Here is a 26,721-nt window from a genome sequence, read left to right as displayed (position 1 = left end):
TCTAGCTGGGAATGGTCCTGTTTTGAGTAGGGGGTTGGCCTAGATGACCTTCTGAGATCCCTTCCAACCCTAATTCTCTATTATTCTAAGTGTACCATGCATTCCATTGCATCCCCAGGTCTTGTCCTTATCATTAAATCCCTCAGGGATATGGACGTTGGTACTGTATTTATAATTTCTCCAAAAACAAATTAGTTAGACACTTGAGGACACAGAAAGGCCACCTTTTGGGAGCCTAAAGTAAAGGGTTCACTGTGTTTGTCAGTAGGCTGGCATTTTTCAATTAATGCAAGGGTTTCAAACCCGGTGTGCCACAGTCATGATCAAAACCAGACCTATCCATAACAGCAGGATTATGATGGCAGAAAGGAGAGAGAAATTTTCCATTCCCTTTCAGTCATTTACTTTTCACATTCAGCTTGACTAATACTGGGTGTGGTTACACTGCAAGTAAAGATATGACTGCAGCCTGGGTAGGCACCCCCATGTTATCTTTAATCTAATTAGCACTGGTCATTGTTGGCAGTCCGTTGATATGAGAATGACAGTCTTCCAGTATATATCAATAGGTGTGCAGATGACTCAAGGCTGATTTGAAATCCACATATTTAACTGCAGACATGGTAAACAATTCAGGAAGGAAGGAGTGGAACCTAGTGATGTTGGGTCACAGTTCCTTCCTTTTGTCTCTCTTGTCTATCCATCTCCACAGTGAGGTGAGTTTGCTTGAAATTATTAATGTTTTGTTAGACATCGCTGTGCCCCTGGGGATGATTCAGGGCCCAGGTCTCCCAGGCATTGATGCCAATATCACATTTCTTCAGATTGGCCTTCAAGGTACCCTTGAATCTCTTCTTTTGCTCACCTCTAGACCAAACTTCCCTCTAAGCTGTGCAGCGTGCACTGATGCTGTGCTCATGGTGTGCTGCCAGGCACGCCTGTGCGGCCACACATACCACACAGCTTGGAGGAAACGCTGCTCTAGAGCACTTAACATCTGCTCATTAGTGAGTTGAGTACATAGCACCTGTTCTGGAAGCCAATTTTCAGGCATCCAAAACACATCACGTCCAAAACGTTGCTTCAGTGCTGTTGTTGTTTACCTGAGGCAAATGCCGGCATTCATTCTTCTGTCTTTCCAGTTCATATGGAGGATTTTCCAAAGACATTGCTGATGGTAACATTCTATGGCTTTCAGCTGTTTCCAATAAGTTGTCCAAGTTTCACACCCATAAGGTGACAATGGCTTGGCAGACGAGAAGTTTGGTTAGATGTCATGATGGCTGAAGACATGATTTTGGACATGTCCTTAAGGCAGCACTTGCAGATTTTATCCAGTGTTGAAATCATCACTGATATTTCCTTTTTGGGAAAGGTGGCTAGTCAGGTAGGGGAAATACTCAACATTCTCCAGAGACTGTCCTCTGATTTTAATATGTGGAGTAGTAGTTGATTGGTTTGGAGTGTGTTGGTTAAATATATTGCTTTTCATGCAGTTGACAGTAAATCCAAGCATTTCATTACACTTCAGAGAAACCAAAAGTCAGCTGAAGCTCTTTTGTTGAATGGGAACACACAACATAGTTGTCACCTTTTGGAAGATCAGTAATTGAGGTGCTGGTTATCTTGGATTTGGAACGTAACTAGCTGATGTTAAAAGTCATTTTTCCACGTGCAAGCGCTGCAGCCCCAGGTGCTTTGAAAAGTGCCTGGTGCTGTTGTATAAGTGGCAAAATGTGCATTAATGCTGAGAAAATGATGGTGGTGTACTTTTGAACTGAAACACCTTGGAGGTGCTTTAGTTCAAAAGTGCATTGCTGCCATTTTCTGCGAGCTGATGCGCATTTTGCCACTTCTACAACTGCACGCAGTGCAGCACAGTTTGCCTTAGCTTGTGTGCGGATCAGACTCAATTAACTGAGTCTTCTCCAAAGTGGCAGATCTCCAGCGTGTTGTGGGACAAAAAAGTATGTGCATAAATGCCAAAAGAGATTCCCATCCATATAATACTGGATACCGACTCTGAATGGAAATCTCTTAGGCATGAGACACAGAAAAACTTTGATATGAATGGAAAACAGTGTTGCTGAAATCACACATCTTTGCTTTACATTAGTTCTAATAGTGTGGGGGGTCCATTTCTGAGGCAATGCTTTAAACAGTTATGTTGTCACAGTTCGGTGATGGTAACAAATTTGGGCATGCATCCACATATCACCAGAATCTTCCATAGGTCCTCTCTGTTGATTGAATCAAAGGCTTTAGTCAGGTTAATGAAGGGCATGTAAACATCTTAGTGCTGCTCTCAACACTTCTCTGGAAGCTGTCTAGCAGCAAAGATAATGTATATTGTACCACTGAGTAGTTTGAAACCACATTGGGACTCAGGTCGATTCGCCTAGTGAAGAGAGCAAGTCTATGGAGGAGAGTGCAAGTGAGGATCTTTCCAGCTACAGACAGGAGTGCAATACCATGGTAACTGCTGCAATCTGATTGATCTCCTTTCTTGAATATGGTTACAATTCTGGCATCTCTCAAGTCATTGGTTATGTGATCTTTAATCCAATTAGCACTGGGTAATGTCTGCAGTGGAGACATAGCAGCATGAGGTGCATGGCCAAGTACAAGCCTGCCAGAGCCCCTGGTGTTAGGGCTGTGCGAGACTTCAGACAGAGCTTCAGATCTGGTGAAGCTTTGGACACTTTGGGGTCAGGAGCAGCACATCCGGGTTGAAGTGCTGCCTTGTTCGGCTTCCCAAAGCGGTTCAGAGCTACCTCAGAGATCCGGCCGTAGGGTATAAAGGAGAAACAATAAAATATCTATAACTTTGTTGTTTTTGTCTGATTTGGATGAAATTTTCAGGGGTGGTAGACTCTGCAGCAAGAATGGAGCCTGCCACGTTTCAAGAAAATCAGTGCAGGGGTTTGGGAGGAACAGCACCCCAAATTCTTGAAAGCAAAAAACTCATGTCACATCTAGGCATTATAACACAGCATGGTGAAAACTGCAGGGGTGGTAGCTCTTACTGAGGCCACACAGGCTGCCAAGTTTCAAGAAGACTGGTGCAGCGGTTTTGGGGCAACTGTACCACAGATTATTGAAAGTAAAACTCCTGTCACGTGTATATGTTACAACACAGGGGGCTCAGAACTGCAGGGGTGGTAGCTCTTGCTGAGGCCACAAAGCTTGCCATGTTTCAAGAAGATCAGTACAGGGGTTTGGCAGGAACTGCCCGTCAAGCTGCAGACAAGCAAAACCTGTGCCATGGGTGCTTGTGGGACTGACTGCCTCTGATGTAGGGCGGGGAGGGGAGACACTGCCGCAGGCCTGGCTGCTAAGCTGCTTTGTTACCAGTTACCAATCAATCAGTCATGATTCACTCAGGGACCAGCTCAATACAGAGGACCTAGCTACTACATAATGACTAATGAGTATCAATTAGCACCTACAAAACCAGGCTAAGGAGAGGAAAGAATCAATACAGACAATCAACTGCCCCAAGACAGAGACAGTCTTGACACGAGTTTTGTCTGTCAGCTAGGGCTGCAGGGCCCCAGGACCCCCCTGCACCAATCTCCTCCACAGCTGGCAGGCATCACAGCAGGGGCCACCAACCCTGCAGCTGTCACCCCGCTGCGCCTTAACACACCCAGTGTCACCCATGGCACGAGTTTTGCTTGTCCGCAGTTTGAGGTGCAGTTCCCCCCAAACCCCTGCACCAATCTTCTTGAACCTTGGCAGGCTTTGTGGCCTCAGTAAGAGCTACCAGCCCTGCAGTTTTGACCCCCCCTGTGTTGTAACACACAGCCGTGACAGGGGTTTGGCTTTCAAGAATTTAGGGTACAGTTGCCCCCAAACTCTTGCACTGATCTTCTTGAAGCTTGGCAGGTTTCATGCCCTCAGCAGAGGCTACCATCCCTGTAAGTTTCATCCAAATCAGACAAAAAACAACAAAGTTATAGATATTTCATTGATTCCCTATTATACCCTATGGCCGGCTCTCCGAGGCCAGATGGAGGCGGAAACCCGGACTGGAGCTCTGGATCGGATTGCAGCCATCCAAAGTGGCTAGATCTGAAGCCGGATCGGATCACTGCTGACTCATATAGGTCTACCTGGTGTCCCTTGTTGAAGCCCATGCAATTGGCTTCACTAATCTTGTTACTAGTGCCAGTTAGAGTAAAGTTAATATGGGCATCCCTGAGTTCACTATAATCTTACAATCATTTACAGTGTAGACATGCTGGGACACGATGATGAATATTGTTCCATAAGTATGTTACATAGTTCCTGAATCAGCATTCAATAAATTAAACAGAGCCCCTGACCTACTCTGCAATCCAAGTCATTCATCACAACACAGATGCAAAGCCAATATCCCACTGATGTACAATCATACTAAACAACAGAATCTCCTGTTGCCTAAGAGATACATTTTATCTGTGTCCAAAAATTGATTCATGATTTTCAGGAAACCAGATCAGGATTTAGATATTTCTCCCCACCCCCCTTCTTTTTAAGACTAAAGAGATAATGAATGCATCTCACTGATAAGTATAATCATCTCTATTACTGCACACTGAATTCATAAGTAAGCATTCATGAAACTTCACTCTTCCGAGAATCGTGCAGAAAGTTCAGTCCATTAAAAATAAGTCTATTTACTTACTCATTTCTTGTACTAAGATAGGAAATCAAAATATCTTAACAAAGTTCTTTGGCCAAAATATTCATATAGTTAAGTAAAGTAAATCTACTTTGAATGGAGACAGGGTTTAAATTGCCCTACTTAGAAGACTATACTTTCAAGAATGTTCATTTAATTCTTAATTCTCAGAATTTCAATATTTGTCACCAAAGAAGCCAGGCAAAACATGCTGTATAATCCCAATCCTCAAAGAAAACTCTGAAAGATATTAAGATCTACATATTTAGTGCTTTATATATTAATACGAAGTAGGAATTTTTTACAAACCAGCTAATGAAATAAGTCAGAATCAATTCCTTAAGGGGCAGCTCACTGTATTGTAACAGGGCTGACCAAATTGCTTTAGTTTGAGGAACACAATACATGATTCATCTGTCTACTTGTCCCAGCTGGACAGCTGATAATTTAATAAGCTCCAAAAATAAGACAATTACATAAATAGAGTACATTGATAGACTGATCTATGTATTATCATCATCATCACTATACCAGGATCTGAAGGCCTCAATATAGGAATTGAGGATCTACTATGCTAGGTTCTGTAAAGACATGAATAAAAGACAGTCACTACCCACGGAACTGATAGCATAAGATTTAACAACATACAAGAAGCAGGTAAGGGGAAGTTGGTAAGGTGAAATAAGTGGAAGACATGTATTATCAGACTATAACCAGAGGTCCCAGATAACCAGTTGTCTTGCTGATGTCAGCATTTTATAGATGTGATGCTGGAGCCAAGGAGAGGGTTGAGGAAAAACAAGGTAATGGCATTAGTAGGGAGTTTTTCTCTTTTCAGAAGGAGGAGCAAACAAATAAAATTAAAATAGAAATTGCCCCACTTCCCTCATTGTACTGAAGTGGGCAGTACTGAGAACTGGTGAAAGAGGAACTACCTACTGCAGGCGTTTTCTCATTATTTCCAAAATAGTTAAAAAGTATTGAAGTCAAGTGGAGCCTTTCAGTCAACTTTAACAGGCTTTGGGTCAGGGTCCAGATAAGCAGGATCCTTTTACTTAAGCAAGCATGTGCCCTTTTCCTCTCTGCTAGGGACCATGGTTGCTTGGCTTGAAATCAGTCCCCATCCTTTCTTGCCTGCTGAGATCAGATGGTGAAGGAAAGAAATATTATCATTATAAAGCAATGTTACCTATGAAGTTCTTGAGACTATTTCTCAGGAAAATCTTACATCCTGAACAATCTTATAAGAAAGAAAAGAAAGAAGGCAGGATGAATGAACTGTAAGATGGATAACAGTTTGGAGCATCAGGCTCATAGAGTAGCAATCAATGGCTCCATGTTTAGTAAGCAGCCGGTATCAAGTGGAGTGCCCCAAGGAGCCAGTTTTGTTCAATGTCTTCATCAATGACCTGGAAGATGGCATAGAGTGCACCCTCAGCAAGTTTGCAGATGACATGAAGCTGGGAGGAGTAGTAAGTATGCTGGAGGGTAGGGATAGGATTCAGAGTGACCTAGACAAATTGGAGGATTGGGCCAAAAGGAATCTCATAAGGTTCAACAAGGACAAGTGCAAAGTCTTGCACATAGGACAGAACAATCCCATTCACTGGTACAGGATGGGGGCAGACTGGCTGGGCAGTATCTCTGCAGAAATGGACCTGGGGGTCACAGTGGACAATAAGCTGAACATGAGCCAACAGTTTGCCCTTGTTGCCAAGAAGACTATCGGCATATGGGGCTCCACTATGTTGCCAACAGGTCAAGGGAAGTGATTATTCCCCTCTATTCAGCACTGGTGAGGCCACATCTAGAGTACTGTGTTAAGTTTTGGGCCCCCACTACAGAAAGGATGTGGACAAATTGGAGAGACTCCAGCAAAGGGTGAGAAAAATGGTGAGGGGGCAGGGGGACTTATGAGGAAAGACTAAGGGAACTGTTCTTATTTAGTCTAAAGAAGAAGAGACTGAGAGGGGACTTAATAGCAGCTTCAACTACCTGAAGCAGGGTTCAAAAGAGGATGGAGCTAGACTGTTCAAAATAATGGCAAATGACAGAACCAGGAGCCATGGTCTCAAGTTTCAGCAAGGGAAGTTTAGGTTAGATATTAGGAAGAATTTTCTTACTAGGAGGGTAGTAAAACACTGAAACAGTTATCCAGAGAGATGGTGGAAGCTCTATCCTTGGATGTTTTCAAAACCCAGCTAGACAAACCTTTGAGCAGGGTGGTTGGGCTAGAGGACCTTCTGAGGTCCCTTCCAACCCTAACTTTCTATGATTCTATGAAATCTGCTCATTGTTTCAGATATCAAAAATCAAACTAAGATCATAAAATGTCCTACACTCAACTTCTGTTCATTTTGGATCACAATTCCATTCCTAAAACACTCCTTGCTCACCCTAACACACGATTAGTACCCAAATAGCATTCTCAGCAGTAGTTTCACAAATCCTAAGAATAGCAGAAAACATGATACAGTAATCATTTCACAGCTTATGAACAACTGAAATATACAAACACAAGGCCATAAGACTGGATTAATATCTTGCAATTAAACCTGCTCAAGGGATAATATGCAGCTTTGTTGCTCCAGGAACAGGGCAGAAAACAGCATGGGACTCATAGCTCTCCATTGGCTCAGCTGCACTAGCCAGTGCATTAGAAGCATGGAGCCATATCTACCCTTCCTCATCATGTGCGTAAGAGGAAAGGTAGCAACCCAGGCTATACCTATAAATGAGGAAGCCTGTTGCCTAGGGAATTTAAGAGCTTCTTATTCCCCTTCGATTCCCCTGCATATACATGTAGCTGAGCTGAAAGAGATCAGAAATTTTAGAAGAAAGAGATACCTGTCAAATAACTGTATTTAAGTTCAAGAGCTTTCCTATCCCTTTACTGCTTTGGAAAAAAAAATCTCTCATTTCTACCTTCCATTATACTTTCTCCTGTTTTTGCTTCTTGTTCTTTAAGCAGAGGCCTATGATGTTCTCATGGAATTAAAGCAGAAAAATAAACTAGAGAACATCTTGCCTCACAAGATCAGGAATATGGGCCATTTCATGAATAAATTGTTGTATAATTGAGCTTAAGTGGATTTTGTGGCATAGACTTATCAGGTTCCTTATGCATTCATTATTCCACCCCCATCAAGTCTAAGTTACTGTAACTTGTATACTGGTGCTGTATACAAAACTTGAAATATTAACCATTGATCTCTTCTTTTAACATGACATTTCTTTCATGGATGCTAGTATCTAATGCCAGAGGGGTAGAAAAAGATCATGGACTTGTGTACACCTGGACACTGAAGCATTAACACGGTATCTGCCTGATAATGTTTTAAGTTTCCCTCAGGGGTCTCACTCCATTTGTCTTGGTGCATGTATGCTGTCCTCTAGGGGACAGTTTTTAGGATTTCCGAGTCTACCAGAACTGTTGATAGCAGACTGAAGACTGTGTAAAACCTCTTACACAAAGAAACATTCTTCATACCTTGTATGTGAACTTCCAAGAAACACAAACACAAATAAATCCAGGCAAGGCTCTCTGGGTGAATCTGATGTATTTTATTATCCTTAGACCAACACAGCTACAACCTATACCCCTGTAATAAATCCAGATACATTAATGGGTCTGATGCTTAGAGTATAGGGAGCTGGTGTGAGGAAATCAGATAGACAAGAAGGCACAGAAAGGGAAGTGTAGGCTAAACTGACAACAGATGGGCTAAAGAACAAAATGTTGTCCTACTACTAAGTGACAAAGATTACAACCCCTCACAATCATAACTTCTTCCAAAATACACTTCAGGAAGCATCTTGCTTATGTAAAAACCTAGTGTGATCTAATAATGCTCATGTGAAATCATCTCAGTTTTATATGTTCAAATATTACCTAGGTTTCAGGAGAAAGGATAACAGTAATGGAGTAGGAGAGAGAGCCTATAAAGCAGCAAGAGGGTGGAGATCTTTTCAAAACCTGTAAGTCTGTGCAGAGTTGAGAGTTTGCAGAATACAAGGAATTATGGCAAGAGGTCACCACACAGTGATTCTGGGTGGCACAAGATAAGCCTCCGCATAACCTAACAAATTGGACCAGTTGGCTCAGGCTAGAGTTTCTCAAAATACACAGCTCCCCACATCATTCTTTCCAGCCAAGATTAATCGTAATGTTCTTAGTAGTTTATTCCTGGTACCATTTATGATTTAGTAATCACTCAGAACCAAGGAGTCTGACACAGGTCTGCTTCAGGAAGAGTCTGTGTTCTGACTGATCAGCACTGTGAGATTTGATCCTCTGCACAATGCGTGTGGTTCCAACTGGCTTGCAACCAAATCTCTTACAATAGACTGCTTGTAATGATTCAGAAAAGACTTGGAGAGCTTCGGAGATTCGGGCAGTCCCCACCTGCTGCAGCAGGGAGCTGGACCCGGACTCTGAACTGGTAAGTAAGGGGTGGGGGAGGGGAGGCTAGAGGAGTGGGGAGGGGACCATGGGGGGGGGAAGACCCCTGCCATCCCCTGCCTGCTCCCCTAGCTACCCTGAGTACCCTCTGACCTCCACCTGCTTCCCCAGCACGCCCCCCACTCTCCCATGGCTGCCCTGCCCACTCCAGCTCATGGCTGGGAAAACAAACAAATAACTCCTGCCCCCAAACTCACCAGCTGCTTCTGGGGCCTTGTGAAGAACCTCCTCATGCAGTGTGGGGCAGTGGGGATGCTCCCCCTCCCCCATCGGTGGGCAGCAGATGGTGAATCAGGGCTTTTGTTTTTTTCTTTTTTAAAGGGCTGGCTGGGGTGGGTGGGGCAGCCATGGTGGGGCTGGGAGAATGGGCAGGGGTCGTGGGCTCATAGCAGAGTCCCCCATGTAGCATAGGGCAGTGGGCGGCAGCAGGAATTGCCCCCCTGCCCAGCAGCATCTGGTGAGCTGGGGGCTTTTTTTCTATTTTTTTTTAAAGAGCCAGGAGCTGGGCTGGGCGGGGCAGCCATTGCCAGGGCTGGGAAAGTGGGCAGGGGATGGGCCTATGTGATTCAGAGATTCAGCAGCAGCTGCATCTCTGAATCAGATTCAGCTGAATCTATTCAGGAGGGTGATTTGAATCACAGAATTAAATCACTGTCCCTTGAACTGGCCAAATCTGAAATGAATACCAGTCGCTATACACAGGCCTAGTCATGGCTCATCATTTAAGGGCTAATTGCATGGCCTCCTCATCTTCCCTTTCAGCCATGCCCAAGCCTCACAGATGTTACCAAACATTGGGTGCTAAGTCCCACTGTCCAATCCAGTCACTCTCTCCTCCTTGGGCCTTCTGCCTCGGTGTCAACTCCAGCCCAAGTGGGCCTCAACCTGGAATGGCCTCCACCGCAGCCTCCAGCCCCTTCCCAGACCAGCCCCTCCTGGGCTCAGGCCTCTGGACTTCAAACAATCTCAACGCCTCTTGGGCTTAGGCCAGCATTCTCTCCCCATCCTGGGCTCAGGCCTCATTACCTCCAACACGTTCTGCCCCTCCTGGACTACAGGTCCCTCCCTGGTCCTGCTGGCTCTCAGCACTCCTGTCTTACTGGTCCCTGACCCTGATTCTTGCCCCTTGCAGGCTATGGGCCTCCAGGCCTGGTCCCGCCCCTCTCGGGTTATGGGCCACTGGCCCTTCCTCCTCTCTTCTCTCTGTGGCTGTGGCTCAGTTGCTCAGCCTCCAACCCTCAGGCCCTAGCCCCGTTCCTGAGCCAGCTGAGATATCCACCACCCTTGCAGTCCTAATCCCTGCACTACCAGTCTTTCCTAACCCCACCTCAGGTGTTAGACAGGAGCCTTGCTGTAGCCCTTCTGCTCAGAAGGTGTTCCCTCCAAGGCTCCTGAGGCCAGACTGCCTGCCTAGCTCAGGCCCTGGGCTTATATCCTATAAGCCCAGACCCTTTTTAGGTCATGTGGCTCACTTAATTGCCTTCTGCCACACCTACAGCCTGCCTTCCCTTTACAGCAGCAAACTCTCTACTACGTTGCTCCACAAACCTGTCCTAACCTCAGTCTGTCTCTGTCTACACCCCCCACCCCCACCTCTCCTAGACTTGTAGCATGAATTCCCTGGAGTGTAGCTTTCAGGCTCTTGATCTCTACAGGTACTTCCAGGGCCTCGTAGATTAATTCTGATTATCCTAAAGTGCCTGTTAATTCATTTTCAGGAAAGCCAGCAAAAATATGTTTCTCTGAGCAGAAGAAACAATAACTATTCCAGTCTGGCTTCCTTCTAGAGACCTTTGAGGAAATAGCTGAGTTTCCCAGAAACCTATGAGATTTTTACCCTACTTTCCCCAATTATAGGCTCCTGAAAGCATCTCTAACTCTTCTCTTAGCTGTTGCCTCAGTAAGCTGTGAAGGCAACACCACCAGTCCTTAAGTAGTTTGCTGAGTGTGGACATGGGGCAGTTCACTGCCGATATATCTTGGCTAGCAGGAGCAGACTGCATCTGTGGTATTGACTTGACTGCAGTTCTGCTAATTCTGTTATTGGTAGCATCCTAGGAGACTGCAGATAACTCTTTGACCGTTGATGCTCAGGTACAGTGCTTGAACCCAGTGATTTTTGTGTGTGCTCAGGAGCATGCAGAAAATACAACAGTAGCCTATCACAATTAAATGGAAGTTTTTCAAGACAGACCCGCAAGGCATACCAGTAAGGTCTATGTGAGATTCCTTTGCTTTTTCCACACTATTCACAAGAAAAAATGAAATAAGATATTCACTGTGCATATTGTATTCCACTCTGCAGCCTCCATGCCCCTTTACAAGGATATCACCACCATCATACTGTCCATAATGTCTATGCTCAGTGAGATGCACAGTAGTTCAGAAATAAGATGTATCCTGTAAACATTGGTATAATAGAGTCCTCATTCTACACTTCTCCACAGGGAAGAAAAATATAATAATTCACGGGATTGCTAAAACTTTATTGCAGAGTGCTTTTTAAAAGCTTTTTTTATTATTATTTTATGAAAAAATGTTTCACTAAGTGTGAGAGGTCAGAGGAGTGAGAATTTTGCTTGCTTATTTTTATGAAAGTTGTATTACTGAACTAAAGCAAAAATGTTTTGTTTTTCAGTTTTTTGACAGGCTATTTTTCTCATCACTAGTAGCTTTAATGTTGCCAGCATAACATTGTGGTACCATGGGAAATAGCACCTAGCAGCAAATCTGTTGCAGAGATGAGTTTTCAAATAATATGGAAAAACCGAGATTACCAGGAAATAGGTTATTTATGTTCCAAGAAAGTGTTTGACTTTTGGTTTTGCAAAATCATAATGGAACATAAATGACATAAATGCTGGGGAAATGGATGAAGGTTTCTATACTGAAACTCAGAAGACCTGTGACCTGGAACAAATGATTACATTTTAAATCGATATTTCTTTAACTATTACTATAGTTCTAGTAGCTGTCTTCATAATGCAAACTGATTGCACTAACCTTTACAAAATCAGAGGCCAGGTTCGTGTTCTGATCCACACTGATTTTACACTTGTGTGACTCAATTGACCCGTCTTGAGTTTTAAGTGTCCTCCATCTATTCAAGAGCCGTATCAAACCGTTGAATTTACTCTTTATGCATCAGTTAAATTCAACTACTTCATTTAAACAGCAAATTGAATTGAAAATGCATGGATAGCAGCTCTGCTGAAAATGGGAGATTAGAAAAGAATTAACTGCATCAAATGGGTTTAGGTAACTCTGAGAATCTTTCAAAAGCATTTTATGCTTCTTTGGATATATTTTGTTCACCATCATACCTTTACCTTAAATGTAATGGAAAGGCCCTTAAAAACGCACAGACTGAGAAGGTTGGATGCTGAAACACACTAAAAACTGTTTCTGTTCACTAAAGTAATAATTTTAAAACGTGATTATTTAGGTATTTTGAGCCAGAGAAATCATTTATATATTAGCTGCCTAATGCTGCATATGTCCAACATCTGTAGGCATGTATGGTTTTGATATTAAAGCTCTCTAGCCAGTGACTGCTGAAAATCCGGATGCCTCTCCTCAGGCTTGACTTTTGTCCTGACTCATGAGCTAGGTGTTCTTTCTAAGTCTCCGCTCCACCCCTCATTGGAACTGTAACCTCTGTGTTAAAATCGTTCCCATTCTTGTTCCTACCCTCTAAACCAATTGATATTTAAGTATTTAATTCTTTTGTGCCAAGTTGTCCAGTAGCAACAGGCCTGAATATGACTATCCCAATCACTGAATATGCTGTAACGTGGGTTAATGCACTTCCCTGGGGAGGGAGAAGATGTGGATTCAAATACTCTCATGCAGAGCAAAGACTTATCTAGTTCTCCTGCATCCTGGGGGAGTGTTCTTACCCACTGAGCCATTGGATAAATGGGTACACTATCACCGCTTGCAAGTCTAGCTGCATTTTATGAGAAGAGATTGAGTTCTGAGAGGAGGAAGTGCATTCAAACACGAGGCTAATATCCCAGAAATAGTGTGCTGCAAGGGACAGCTTTCATTCTGCATTCTAGGTATTGTGAAAACTTTTCTTAGACACTTTATTCACCCCATGCACTAGCATAAGAAGCCTAGATGCTTCACCTCAGAGCTATTGATTTGATTAGGCTGCAAGGCACCTAAAAGCTTGGTTCTATGATTCACAATGTTGCACTACATTTGTTCCCTTTGTGAATCTGTCCTTCTCCATTTCTGGAATGATTTTGTTTATATTAGTAATTGTTTGGCCAAGTGAGATATTCCCAGAGGCAGTTCCTCTTGCATGTTTTTTGTTTTGGTAGATAAAAACAACAAAATAAAACAAGACAAGAAATTTTCTAGAAATATTTTACCTTGTGGAGGTCTTGTCTACAAGATCATCCCTCAGAAACTGATGCTCCTTCAGGGAGAAGATTATTTATAGTCTGATATTTCTGATGGACTGTAAATGTACGTCCTATTTATGCACTGTAAACAGGTCACTTATCCTGCTGCCTTTTATTGGAGAGGTTCCTGTAAGCAGTTCCTCAGCAGCTTTATTTTTCCCAACATAAGCCTCAGATTCCAACCAACCAGCCAAAGCAAACCACAATCCTCCTTTCACTCTAGACATCAGAAGAGCTACTTTTTGCTTTAGCTTCTCCCTGCACAGCAGCTTAGCTTCCTTTCACAGCTTGCTCTCTTTTCTCTGCAATTCTTTCTTCACACTTTCCCATTCATCAAATGCCTCACAGCTAAACTTCCTTAACAGAGCTGGCTGCCCCTTCCTAAGGGGGCAGACTGCCTTGTTTCATTCATGATTACTGACTTACTGTTTTTCCTCTACCATGTAGCAGTCAGAATATTGGGTTTCCCATACAGATCTCCAAAAGGGGATTGTCCCAGATTGAGAAAACTGGAGCAGGCAAACCAGCTATTCAAGTTCTAGTTCAAGACTATTTTAAATAAGTTATTTTAGTATTATATTTTTTGAAAGTAATAAAGGTAATGGGATTCAAGGGTTTGATCTGGAAACATATTTAGTGGGCGGTGGGAAGCCCTGGGAAGTAGAAAGTATTGTTACATTTATTATACTTATATCCAGGCTTTTTTCTTTCTATTGAAAGTGCAGAATAACAGTATTGCTTAACAATAGACTGGAAATGGGATGCAAGGAAGATAATGCCTGGATATGTCATGCTAAACGTTTGAGGAAAACATTTAAGGAGGAAAAAACCCCACCATAATACTTCAAAGGGAAATTAGTTTATTTGAAGTTTTTAATGCTTCTCCTAAGTATATATTTTACTGTTTATGTATAATCAGTTTTGAGACAAACATATTAAGACTACTCAACCATTATTATGAGTTGTGGCACTTAGGTGGGGTTACAGCTCTCACAAGCGGTAGAGAGGAGACCTAGAGAGAATACCTAGCTGTGAATCCTGACAAGATTAAGCCTGAGAGAGGCACTGGGTTTCTTAGCACTCACTGGAGGTGGTTGGAGAGCATTAATATCAGAAGTGTACATGCCTACAGATGTTGGCACATCCAGTATTAGGCAGCAGTTGAGCAGGGGCTTTGAGGATCCAGTCTTTTTGGTTAGGCTCTTATAGTAGCTGTATGGTATTTAAGTTCCTTTGTGGATATAACTCCAAACCCCTTTTAATTGGGGGGGCATACAAAACAGAAGAGACTATCTCCACTTGCTACAGACGTGTTTTTTCCAGCATATCCACTCTCTAGGAATCTGTTCAGTGTGTCTTGCTCTAATCTAATCTAATCTAATCTAATCTGTGGGAGTTGCATAGGGAAGTTAACAATGTGAAAAGTCTTGATAGGTTTCTCTCAGAACTGACTATGAACCATCAGCAATATATTTGTTGAAAGAACTGTTGAAATTTATGTTAGGTAATTGCCCTTGCTATTCTTAAATTCCTGCGACAAATCTTAAATAGAACTCCCATTGTCTGTAACCCTAAATCTTAAGCTTTACTTTCAGATCCCTGTGTTATCTGCAGGAATATCTAACATGAAAATAAATGGCATAATATTACAATTTATAACATCATATTTTGTGGCAACATCCGCTGATACAACAACTCCCAGGAACAGCTTCTCTTAAAAGGGAGAAATAACTGCTTAAATTTAATGTAATAATTTGTTTTTAATAAAACAAGACATAGTGCAGCATTCCTTACACAAGAAACTTATGGAGCTGAATCTATCTCGGTAAATAAAGAGAAAGTTAAGAGGTAGCTTCATCATAATTTGTCAGTATCTACACAGTGGGAAGATATCAGATGTTCGACAGTTCTTTAACAGTAAACAGAGGCATAAGAAGATCTAATATCTAGAAGCTGAAGGTAGAAATATTTAGACAGGAAATGCAGCTTTCCAGGAGTGAGGGTAACAACTGAAACAGTTCTATGAGAGATGTGGTAGACTCCTTATGACAAGGACTATTGAAAGACTGGAGGTTCCTATATACTTGCCACTTCACATCAGAACAGTCTCAATTAATTAAGTCTGCCCTGTGTTCTAATGAAAACGCTTCAGCGTGGCCTCATCGTCATGTATATAAGCTCCCATGGGTTTAAAAAATGGCCACTGGGGCACTTTATCTAAACCTTGCCAAATGAAGTTTAGATAAAGCAGCCCGTGGCCATTTTTAGACCTCCGAGGGTTTAATACGTAATGATGAAGAGTATTAATTAAAACACTCCTCTCCCCACCTGCCACCGACCCCAAGCACATGTATAGGCACCCTGCACGTCTCTGTAAGAGGTTTTGGGTTAAGACTTGTCCTGATAAAGTCAATAGCAAAACATCTACTGATTTCAGTTGGGTCAAGAATTCACCCATATTCTAGTTCAAACAGAAGTTATTGGGCTTTGTGCCAAAATAACTAGTACTGTGGTTTGTGTTTCCTAGGAGATCAAACTGGTGATTATAATGGTCTCTTTTGTTCTTAAAGGGAGCATCTACATGTGCTATTAGTGCATATGAATAAACTCCAGAACCTATCACTCGAAGCTGTGTCTTCACTTGCATCTGGGATTGCAACATGTTCAGTTGGGTTGGAGCAGTCCAGCTCAATCCCAACATGCTGTGGAGGGGCTGGCAGGCAGCCTCCACACTGAAGCACCGTCTTGCCCCATCCAGCTGGGGCAGCATTTACAAGTACTGTCCTGCTGCAGAGTAAATTAGTTTAGTCTAATAGGGGCATGCATGTAGATGTACAATGTTTATTACTCAGCTAATTAGGCTACTGCACAGTAAACATCTTTTGTTATGAGTTCCTATTTGATTTAAACCTAATCAAGTTTCATACATGAAGTTAACATAAAGCTCACAAGTATCGACACCCAAATGAAACAAACATCAAAAATCAGCCAAGGGCACAAACAATAACAAAAGCTTAATGTTCTTATCAAGCTCTAAACTTGGAGATCCCAAAGTCTACATTTTACTTCCATTTCAAACAGCGGGAAGAAAATCTTTAAATATTCCAAGACTGAAATAAGGCGATCTTGTATGTTGTACATGCACAGTAAAAAAAAAAAAGTAGAGCACAGGGGATGCATTCATAAACTCTATTGTAAAATTAATTATTTAATTTTTAGAAGCTCCCCTGTGAACAAAATTCAGGAGTACAGGCAACAGTCTGTTACATTATTAAACACCGTAAGGGTATCTTATCTTCATCAGAGTTTTCTTGAGTTCTCTGTGAATCAGAGCATGACAGTAATTGCTTCACAGTTTCAAATCATTTAAAAGAAAAAAAGAAAAATTATTTTTTCAACAAAAAAAATTAGCTTGAGACTGTCTAGCAATTCAATTTTTGTTGCCACAGAGGAAAAATATTTTCTGAAGAATTTTATGTGATAAAAGATGCTCAATTAAACAAATGTTGGGGACTGAAGGTTGTCTTTTGAGAAATTAATGGTGGTATTAAATCAAAGAAGTTTTGTTCAAGCCAATCTAATATGGTTCACCTTGAAAGCCGGCATGCCCCATTTCTACATTAATGTCAGTCACATGGCTGAGCATCAGCTTTATGCAAAGAATCCAACTGCTTCTTTAGTAGAAGAGAAACGGGGTTAAGAGTGCTAGTGAGTGGCCTGGTAGATGGTACGCCCAAGATTAAAGCCATGACCCTAGAGCAGAGTTAAAAGAGTTCGTGTCTGAGAGGTCTGAGGGGGGATAATAGAAAGGAGAGAAAACATTTTTATGTCTAGCCCCTTTTTAGTCTTTGCTAAAAGACTCCTCATAGCCTGAAATCTTTCATGTTTAGGCTCATGTCAGGTAATTTTCAGGAGAGGAGGTGTTTTAGATTTAAGGGATGCATTAAACTTGGTGATTTTACACCTTTCTGAAGATTCTCTATTTTACCTAGTCTTTGAAATGGGGCTGGCTAAAAGTTTCATATAATCTGCCTGCTTTGCTGTTATAAAGCACCAATCACAGTATCTGGGTACCAAACCCAACAATTTAGGATTCTGAATTGAACTGATGAGGCTATATTTTCTGCTGCAACCTTGTTATAGCAGTGTTTTCTAGTTTCTCTGTCTCCACTGAGATCTATAAAAGGGGATCAGACTTACAAGACAAACTATTACTGCTTCTGTCTCTGGTAAAAAACCTGACAGAGCTACATTTGCCTTTTGGAGCCTCTAATTCTCTACTGTGTCTCCATAGTTATCCTCCTGTCAATCTTATAACCTTTATATTTGTAACCCTTATGCTTACTGCTACAGAATTTAGGGCTGGTATTTACAAACTGCTATATAGCCAACTTCATGAGTTTCATACCATCTGCTTTTGGTCTTCCAAGTGTCCAGATACCTCCAATAGCTACTGTAAGCTCCCTAAGCTCCTTCTTGCAGTTTACGAAGAGTTTATAAAGTCTGCAGGTGTGACATACCAAGGGTGTCCAACTTCGGCATGTCCAGGCTCTGTGCAAGTGCCCCCTTCCCCCAGGACCTTCACTGCTGCATGGCATAAGAGAGGTGGCTGCAGAGGCCTATGGATTGCGTGTTAACTGGTTGTGGGCCTCATGCCATCCATAGGCCACATGCAGTTAGTGTTGCCAAACCTCCAGGATTGCCCTGGAGTCTCCAGGAATTAGATACAAGTCTCCAGCAAAGTGCTGAGAGTCACTCGGGAGATAAATGATAAGTGTAATGTCTGTACCTAGCCATTAGAATTATTGTAAGAGTATAAGAGGAAATTAGTTTGTCATGCTTGTGGTAAATGGCTTCTGACTCACCCCTAGAGTCTGGGTAGAGACATCCTAGGCTTAGAGATAGCTAGAACATGTTTGAGAATGTTATTGTATGGAGAACTACTGTATTGAAGCAGATGATTCAGGACTAGTGAGACTCTGCCAGGTGAAAACTGCTTATCCTGATATTTGATGAAAAATGCTAAAACTATTGGCTGAAGATTTGTTATGTCCATTGTCTCCTTTCCTCCCTGAACACAGATCATTTTAATCTTTTGGTAAAAACCATTTGTGGTGTTGTGTAATCCTACCACCTGTCAGAATGATCTCTGCTCATAATTAACATTGTGCTCCAGGCTGGGGCACGTTCTCTAGTTTGACTGAACTTGTTAAACATCTGCTACGGAGCTTGAATGCTGAAATACTTTGTTCTCTTAGGCTTAAGAGAAGAACAAAAGCTGCAATGATAACTGTTACCCTGTGGGATAATGAGAAAGAACATAAACGATAGGTCTGTTGAAAAGGCATGTTTTGTCCCTAGTAAATACTGTATGAGATGGAGTTTTGTTCAAAATAACCTTCTGCTCCAGTGTTCTGAGATGTTTTCACTTAATTCAGATAGGATCTTTAAAAAGTTTTCAGTTGTGTTTTATATGATGCACTTGCTGGGGCAGTATGAGACTTAACTAATTTCAGTCTGGAAAAAGGAAAGTGTTGAGAGATCTTTAGTGCTATGGAACTACAAAATGCTATTTCTAAGGCAGTATGCTCTTCATTACCTTGGCAGTTACCAGATTTGTTTTTTTCTTTAAATCCCTTTAAAAATGTTGATTATTGGTGTGAAACACTAGTATTCTCCAAATATAAGATTTTTCTGGACTCTTAATGAGAAGACGGAGATGATAGAACTGTGGAAAGCCTTCTCTGTCTTCTTAAAGCCACAATCCCACAGGAGGCTCCAAACAAGAAAACCTACGTTAAAATCACCGGTCCTCTGAGCAGGCCAAGGCGATGTCTGCATTAAACAAGTTGCAATGTAAAAGTAAAACAACATTTTCTAGTGAAATACCATATTTTCTTGCATACCACTCTCTGCCCCCACCCCAAAATATGACACACACAATGAAGAAAAAGTATTTTTCCAGAGTTATGGCTGCATACAGCAGGAACAGAGTTAAATCTTCAACTCACTCACATTCTTTTCCTGCTAAGGTGAAAGGTACAGTTTTAACCCTCTCTCAAATTAATTCCCTCAGTACTCCCTGAATACAAATACCACCACTGCTTTTCTGGGAAGAAAAATCAGCTCCCTATTTAAGATGCACACCTCAATTTTAGAAGGCTAATTTTTGGAAGAAACGTGTGTGGTATGTGCATAAATATGGTTCTCCATCTGTTCAACTTTAGAAGTGATACTTAACTGACAATATTTTGGAAACTTGGTTTAGACACCCCAGTGTCCTCCCATTGCCATTAGCTGTTTTAGATTTTTTCCTTATGTAGCTACTTCACTTAGGACAATGGCCAACACCTTCCTTCTGAATTAGTTTGATATTCAAGTTCCATGCTCAGCAAAATATAATGTATGGTCCTTGACTGAAAAAGAAGGCTATAATTAAACAATCTGCTGATGTTGAAGACCATTATGAACAGTGGAAATCTAAGAAAGATTAAATTATTGCTTTTGGCTTTTTCTGTAATCTAGAATTGAAGGTTGCTTTTGTATATAACTAACTGCTTATGTAAAAATCCATGGGTAAGATCACTAGCTGATATAAAGGTGATGCATGTCCATTGACTTCAAATAAGCTACATCAGCTGAAATCAGCCAAATGACTGGTACATGAGACTTTTAAAGGAAATTGGCTATTTAATAGCCATTTATTTTGGGGTAGTGACGAAGTATGGAACTCATGAAACTAAAATCCAAATTAAAATAAGACATACATTTTTCAAATCTCTTTTGTCCTGTCTGATATCTCTACTATTTAAATTAGCTGTGACTCTTAGCAACCTTGTGTCTGTGCTATAGCTTTCACCAAGAATAAATAGCTCAGCGTTGACCTCCATTTTAGTTCTTTACAAGAGGTTCCTATGCCATTCTCCCAACCAGCAGGTAGATAGCTGTGATTGATTGCAGTGGACTTACTTCTGTTGACACTAACATAAGAGAAAACAATCAGGGATCTATAAGCATAATTTCAGGGTGATGTACACTTACAGATCCTTGTGAAGCTAATAAGAGCTGACAATTCTCAACACCTTTGAAAAACGGTATATTCACCTTAATTACTCCATTCTTAAAATGGGATAACATCTGTTAGTGTGGGTAAAAAAAGAAATTCTAATGGAACAATCTTTCATCTGAAAAGATGTTGTAAAAAACCTAAACTTTCTGTGAGCATGTGTCCAATGACATTTTATTTAAAAAAAGATAAATACAAAACATATTATTTCAAAATGTTGTATTGCAACATTTTCATAATGGAAACTGATATTTTCATTACAAGCTTTTTTTCATTTACAAAGATAAAAATGCATATGATATAGTCAACATTGAAACTGTTCTTTTCAGCAGGGTTCTAAGACAGTTCAGGCTAAAGGAACCCAATTCAAATGTTCTTTACAATTGCTTTACTTGAACTGGTTTTAGAACCAGTTAATTTTGGGAAATATTTCTACAGCCTGCCCAAGTTCAGTTAGTTTTGATGCATCTAAAACTATTTCAAATATTTCATAGAATTTTTTGTTTGTTTCATAGAAACCAATAGTTTTCTTTTTTTCTATTTAAAAAAATATCTCTATGGTATTAGTTAATGGCTGGGCTGGTTTTAAGAGCTCTTCTGAGCAGGCTTAGAAGACAGTTCAGCCAAAAGAGCCTGATTTAGCTGTTCTTAAGATGGCTTTATCTGGACTGGTTTTAGAACTAGTTAATTTGTGGGGATATTGCCTAAGTTTCCTTCAGATCAGTTAGTTTCAATGGATCCAAAAAAAAAAAAAAATCATAGGAATTTTGAAATGTTACTTTATTCTAAATGAGAACAAACATTTCAAAATAATGGGATTTCCCATATAATAGAAATTCTTATTCCAGCACAGCTCTCCCACTTGATGTCTCAAAGATAAAATACTTAGAAATTGTCTGATGGAATACAGTAGAGCAGAGCTGCATGTAGTTAATAGCAAGCCCCTACTCTTGACAGTTTGGTCACACAATCTTCATGACCTTCCAAATGCGATAGAGAGTCAATCACCTTCCCCTCAGGCTTATCAGTACTTTTTTGATGGGGGAAAAGTTAACTTCTGTGCCTTCAAGTTTTCATTTCTGATACGCAAGACATGAACACTAATGCATGAGACAAGGGAAATATTTGGTGTAGTGGGGTGGGGTCTGCTCAGGGTCCATCTACTGGTGGCCCCGCCCACCTGTTATGGGCCAACTGCCCGCCTTCTCATCTGTCATGCTTTGTTGTTAATTAATTGTTGTTAATTAAGTGGGAGGCTGCCCATTGCATGCCCCAATGCTAGAGGGCACTATCTGTGGCTCCGTTCCTCCCCTACACCACAGCCCAAGCCTTGCAGATGATATCTGTAAATTCTTCTTTACGTTGGGGGTCTTGGCTGCTGTGGGCCTATCCTTTCTCTCTCTAGCTAGGCCTGTCAGTCAAAATAAAGCAGGGTTTATCTCCCAGGCTCTAGCGCTCAAAAAAAACCTCACTCAGGCTCCTGCACCCTCTCTGGCGCTGGGGTCACCTCACCCCTAAATACTGCGCCCTCTCTGGTGCTGGGGTCACCTCACCTCTAAATACTGCACCCTCTCTGGCGCTGGGGTCAGCTCACCCCCGAATACTGTGCCTTCTCTGGCACTGGGATCCCCACACTGCAGTGGGCCCCCAATGAGGCCTCCTCCTTCCCCAAACAGTCTCACCCAAACCACCAGTCTTGACATTCAACACAAAAGATAGGCTTCTAAGGCCATATAATGGAAAAATGGTAATACAGAAACAAGAGGCAACATGCCTGCTTACTTTAGATGATTGTGAGGATGGCTCACAGCATGGCATAGTCTTCCGACAGAGACTGCGGCCACGGCACTGTAGTCATTGAGAGTCCCCCTCCCTGCTGCTCTAGCCTTCTCCACTTGCCATTTGTAGGGTCCTGGCCTTCCTCTTCCTGTCACCTGATTGGTTGGAAGGGCTTGAGACTTAACCCCTACTTGACTGGCTGGCTGTGATTGGAAGGTTCTGGATTTAAAGGACCACCCTGTCTCTTAATAACAGGGCTAGGGTTCCCTGTTACATTTGGGGACTGTGACATGGAGCCAGTGGCCCTGTTACAGAGCTGCCTAAGAAACATGTTAGTTGCCAATTAAGGAGGTGCAGACTGGCCCTGGAGCTGATCTGGAAACTTGTCAATTGCTAATTGAGGATTGCCTGACTAGCGGTGGGGTTGGCCAAGAGTGTGTTAATTGCCACTTAAAGACTTTGTATAAGTGGACCAGGAGCTAAATTTGGACTCCCCCCCAGAAGGGGAACTGGAGCAGTGGCTGAGAGCCAGCCAGGGCAATGGGGCAGTTTCCTGTGTGGAAGTGCAGGGACCAGAAAGAAGGAAAAATTTTCCTTAAGGATGACAGACAGTGGTGCCCTTGGAGCACTGTGGGTGAAGCTGACACAGCTATCTCCAGGACAGGTACTCGATGTTAGTGAGAGACTTCGAATGAATAAGATGGGGACTGGATGCACATGCTACATCCCTAGTAACTGTATCTCATTGAAGAACTCTTCTTATCCCAGATATAGGTGAGGTGAGAAAGGACTACAAGCTGCTGTATGCAGCATTGGCACAGCAAGTGGCTGTTTGTCTGCAGTAGAGGGCAGGAAATGCTGCAGCTTGTCCTTCCTAAAACCTAATGAAGTGTGACTGAGCTTGCACATACGTTGTACCAGTGGGGGCCTGAACCCATGACAGCTGTAGCCAATAGCGGCAGTACAAGAAATGGCATGTTGTAGCCTTTATTAAAATTGGAACCTTTCATACTGAGTTTTACATTTTGTTTACTCCCATCAAATCATGGCAGGTGAGAACAAACACAGGTATGGGAAGTAAGACCAAACATGTCTTTTTGATTGATCTAGGAATCCTGCTCACAGTGACACATACCTATATGTTTCCTGCATAGCAGTGAAAAGTACTCTAGTTTATATTTGTGGAAGCGAGATGCCCCCACAGGCTCCTGATGGGGAGGGGGCAGTCCCTGTGGGCCCCAAGCTCCACAAGTAGCCCCCCGCTGGGGAAACTTACCTCCGGGGACACAGCCGGAGCTGGAACAAGAGTTGTGGCCAAGGCTGTGTGAGCTGGCGTTATGCCGGCCATTTAATCAGCTGTTCCCCAGGCAGGAAAAAGCAGAGCCAATCATGGTGGCTGGAGCAGCCACCACGGGAAGATTTAAAAGCCCCACTGGGGCCTGGGAGGAGGAGAGAGAGGGAACAAACTGGCGTGGTGCACGCCAGGCATGGAGAGGCTTCTGTGGCAGGCAGGAGCATTGCAGCTGGCTCAGCGCTGGCATCCTGAGCCAGGGCAAGCTGATCCCCTGTAAAAAGCTCAGAGGGAGGAAGAAATTCAACCCCCCTGTCTTCCTGTCCAGTGGCCTATTTAGTGAGGAGCAATTAGAGGCGTCCTGCCCGAAGGCAGCAAGGAAGACGCCAGCCTACAGAAGTCTAGCTCATCATCATCTGAAGCAGAGATGCTAGCCGTCATGTCAGCTGGGCTAGCCCACCAGGACCCATGCTGACACTGGTCCCCCTGGCAAAAAGGGTCAATGGGACACAGCTGAACAACGCAGATGGCACTTATTCAGTTGGTGAGTGGACGGGGTGTAGGGGAGGCAGAGCCCAGCAGAACATCATGTCAAGACAGTGAGTACTACTGTCTCTGGGGTCCCCCAGGAAGAGGATCTCCACTGAGCCCCTGACTTTCATAGAGTAACATCAAGTCATGGCAGGAGAGTTGAGGGGAGGGGCCCCATGGCAGATGGATAGTATGTCACGCAACACAGACCCCACCTAAGGCGCCTGTTTCCCCAATATTAATACTGTTTTTTTTAATAGAAACACAAATTGTAAGCAGTAGAGGTCTGAAAAAAATACAGTGTCCCATAATTTCAGCAATAGAAGAATTGGAACAATGCATATATTAGAAACCTTATAAAAATGGTATGGCATTATTAAGTGGTGCTTATATATTACCAGGAAAAAATATTTTTAACATTATCGAAACAAATCCATTTATCATTTATACTAATGGAACCATTAGTGACAATGTCACATGTTATCAAGTCCTAATAGCTTTTTTCAAAATGCTGGTAATAGGGGAGTTTATGAGTGTATTGCCAATCAAATAGAAACACACACAGAGCTAGTTAACAGCTTTTAGTACAGACTTAGTTTCTGAAGTTCAGAATTACAGCAGTGTCCTCACTGAAGCCAAACAAACCTGGTGAGTGTGTACAGTGGGAATGCTCACTCATTTTGTGCACACATGCTCAAACTTTTCAGTGGCTTTTTTACCCCAATTTAGTTTTGTAAAGAGCAACACCAAATTATAGGGCACATAATTCCACACTCACATGTATATTGTTCCTAGGTTTAGAGAAGCCAATAGCTTTCTTTTCTATTTTTAAAATGATTATGGCTTTAATTAATGACTGGGCTGATTTTAAGAACTTTTTGCAGCAGGTTTATAAGACAATTTAGGCCAAAGAAGTGTGATTCAACCTTTCTGTGGTATCAGAGGGCAAGGCACGGCAAGGAACCCGGGGGCAGGGACCCTGGGAAAACCCACTCTGTCCACTGAGGAAAAGCCGTGAAGCCCGGTAAGGTCTGGAGGCAGCTTTTATGTACCTGCAGGGAAAATTGTGGTAGCAGCGGAGCAGGATTCCTCAGCCTTGATTCCATCATCAGCCCTGATTCACAAGCTCCTGCTTGCTATGTATAAGCAGGCATGCGGGAGCTGCCAGGATATCTGGATGTCTGGTGCCAGCAGGATGAGGAGGTGGCATGGCATGGAGGCAGAGCGCAGAGCTGCATTGTGCAGGAAGTCCAGCCAGCATCTCCTATGCTGATAAGAGGAGCCACTACACAGTCTGATAGCTCGGAGGAGCCCTTGACATTATGTGCCAAGATCTCTGGAGCAGCAGTGGGAAAAGTGAAGATTGGGGAATCCCCTCCAAGCACACAGAGCAAGGACCCTAACCTTTCTTCATGACGACAGGTACATGCAATCCAAGGAAGAAGCACGTGACTCAAACAAATCTTTATTTTTTTGTGTCAGTATGAACTTTGAGTGCTCATGGGGAAAGCCTGAGAAAATAAGCCACTGAATTGATGCCCAGGGAGAGACTGGTGTAATTGATTTGTTTACCGCAGAATTAATAGTGGGACCTTAATTTACTGAAGGAACTGTGAGCACAGATCAGCAATTAATCCTTAGGAATATAGCTGGAATGTTGTGATTTTGTAAAGACCGAGCAAATGAGGCATGGTCATTGATTTAATGAACTACAGCCGGAGATAATTGAGTTTATTAGTTTGTTTCTTGAGCTGTGCATTCAGATGTAAAATTGATTAGCAATTATATAGACTGCTACATATTTAATTTGGGCAAGTGATTATCTCAAGGTAGACCCTCAAGCCCAGAACATCTTAACCCAAAGGCCACAATTTAGGATCACTCTTTGGAGATGAGAGTCACAAGGGGCAACAGTGAGATAACACAACTGGGAGGGCAGAGAGCGACCACAAGTTTAACATTCAGTTGGTGTGTGGATGGGGAGGAAGGGGAGGAGGAGCCCCATAGAGAAGAAACCAGCTACAGAGCCTTGGTGTCAGGAAGGAACCTCTCTTATACAGAACAAGATTAAGATGTGGCAGATTAGAAGAGGAGGGAAGCTCCAGAGTAGTGAGACATGGCGGTGTTCAAACTGTTGACCCTAAAAACCTGATGTTCCAGGGCCTAGGCTCTCAAGCCTCATGGCACAGTACTTTTGGCATGGTGCACAGATTCTTAAGATTATTTGGACTCGTTTTAGAACCAGTTAATTTGGGGGGAGGTGTTCCACAGCCAACTATGACATAATAGTATTTGTCAATAATTTTTCTACAGCTGGTAGATATGTTACTTATGTTGGTAGATATCCAGGAGATGCTTGTTCTTACTGTAATTATCCTACAAGTTCAAGGGACAACAAAGCATGAAGGAAAAAATGAGAAGATGACAGAGGTCATAATGCTGCCACGAGAACGCCTGTGACTGGAATGCCACTATTGGAGCCTCTCCGGGTGTGGCTCCGCCCTCCTGTAATGG

The sequence above is a fragment of the Crocodylus porosus genome, unplaced genomic scaffold (genome assembly GCF_001723895.1).
Source record: "Crocodylus porosus isolate Cpor-Errol unplaced genomic scaffold, CroPor_comp1, whole genome shotgun sequence".
In the NCBI taxonomy this organism is placed as follows: Eukaryota; Metazoa; Chordata; order Crocodylia; family Crocodylidae; genus Crocodylus; species Crocodylus porosus.
Note: the sequence above shows the minus strand (reverse complement) of the source record.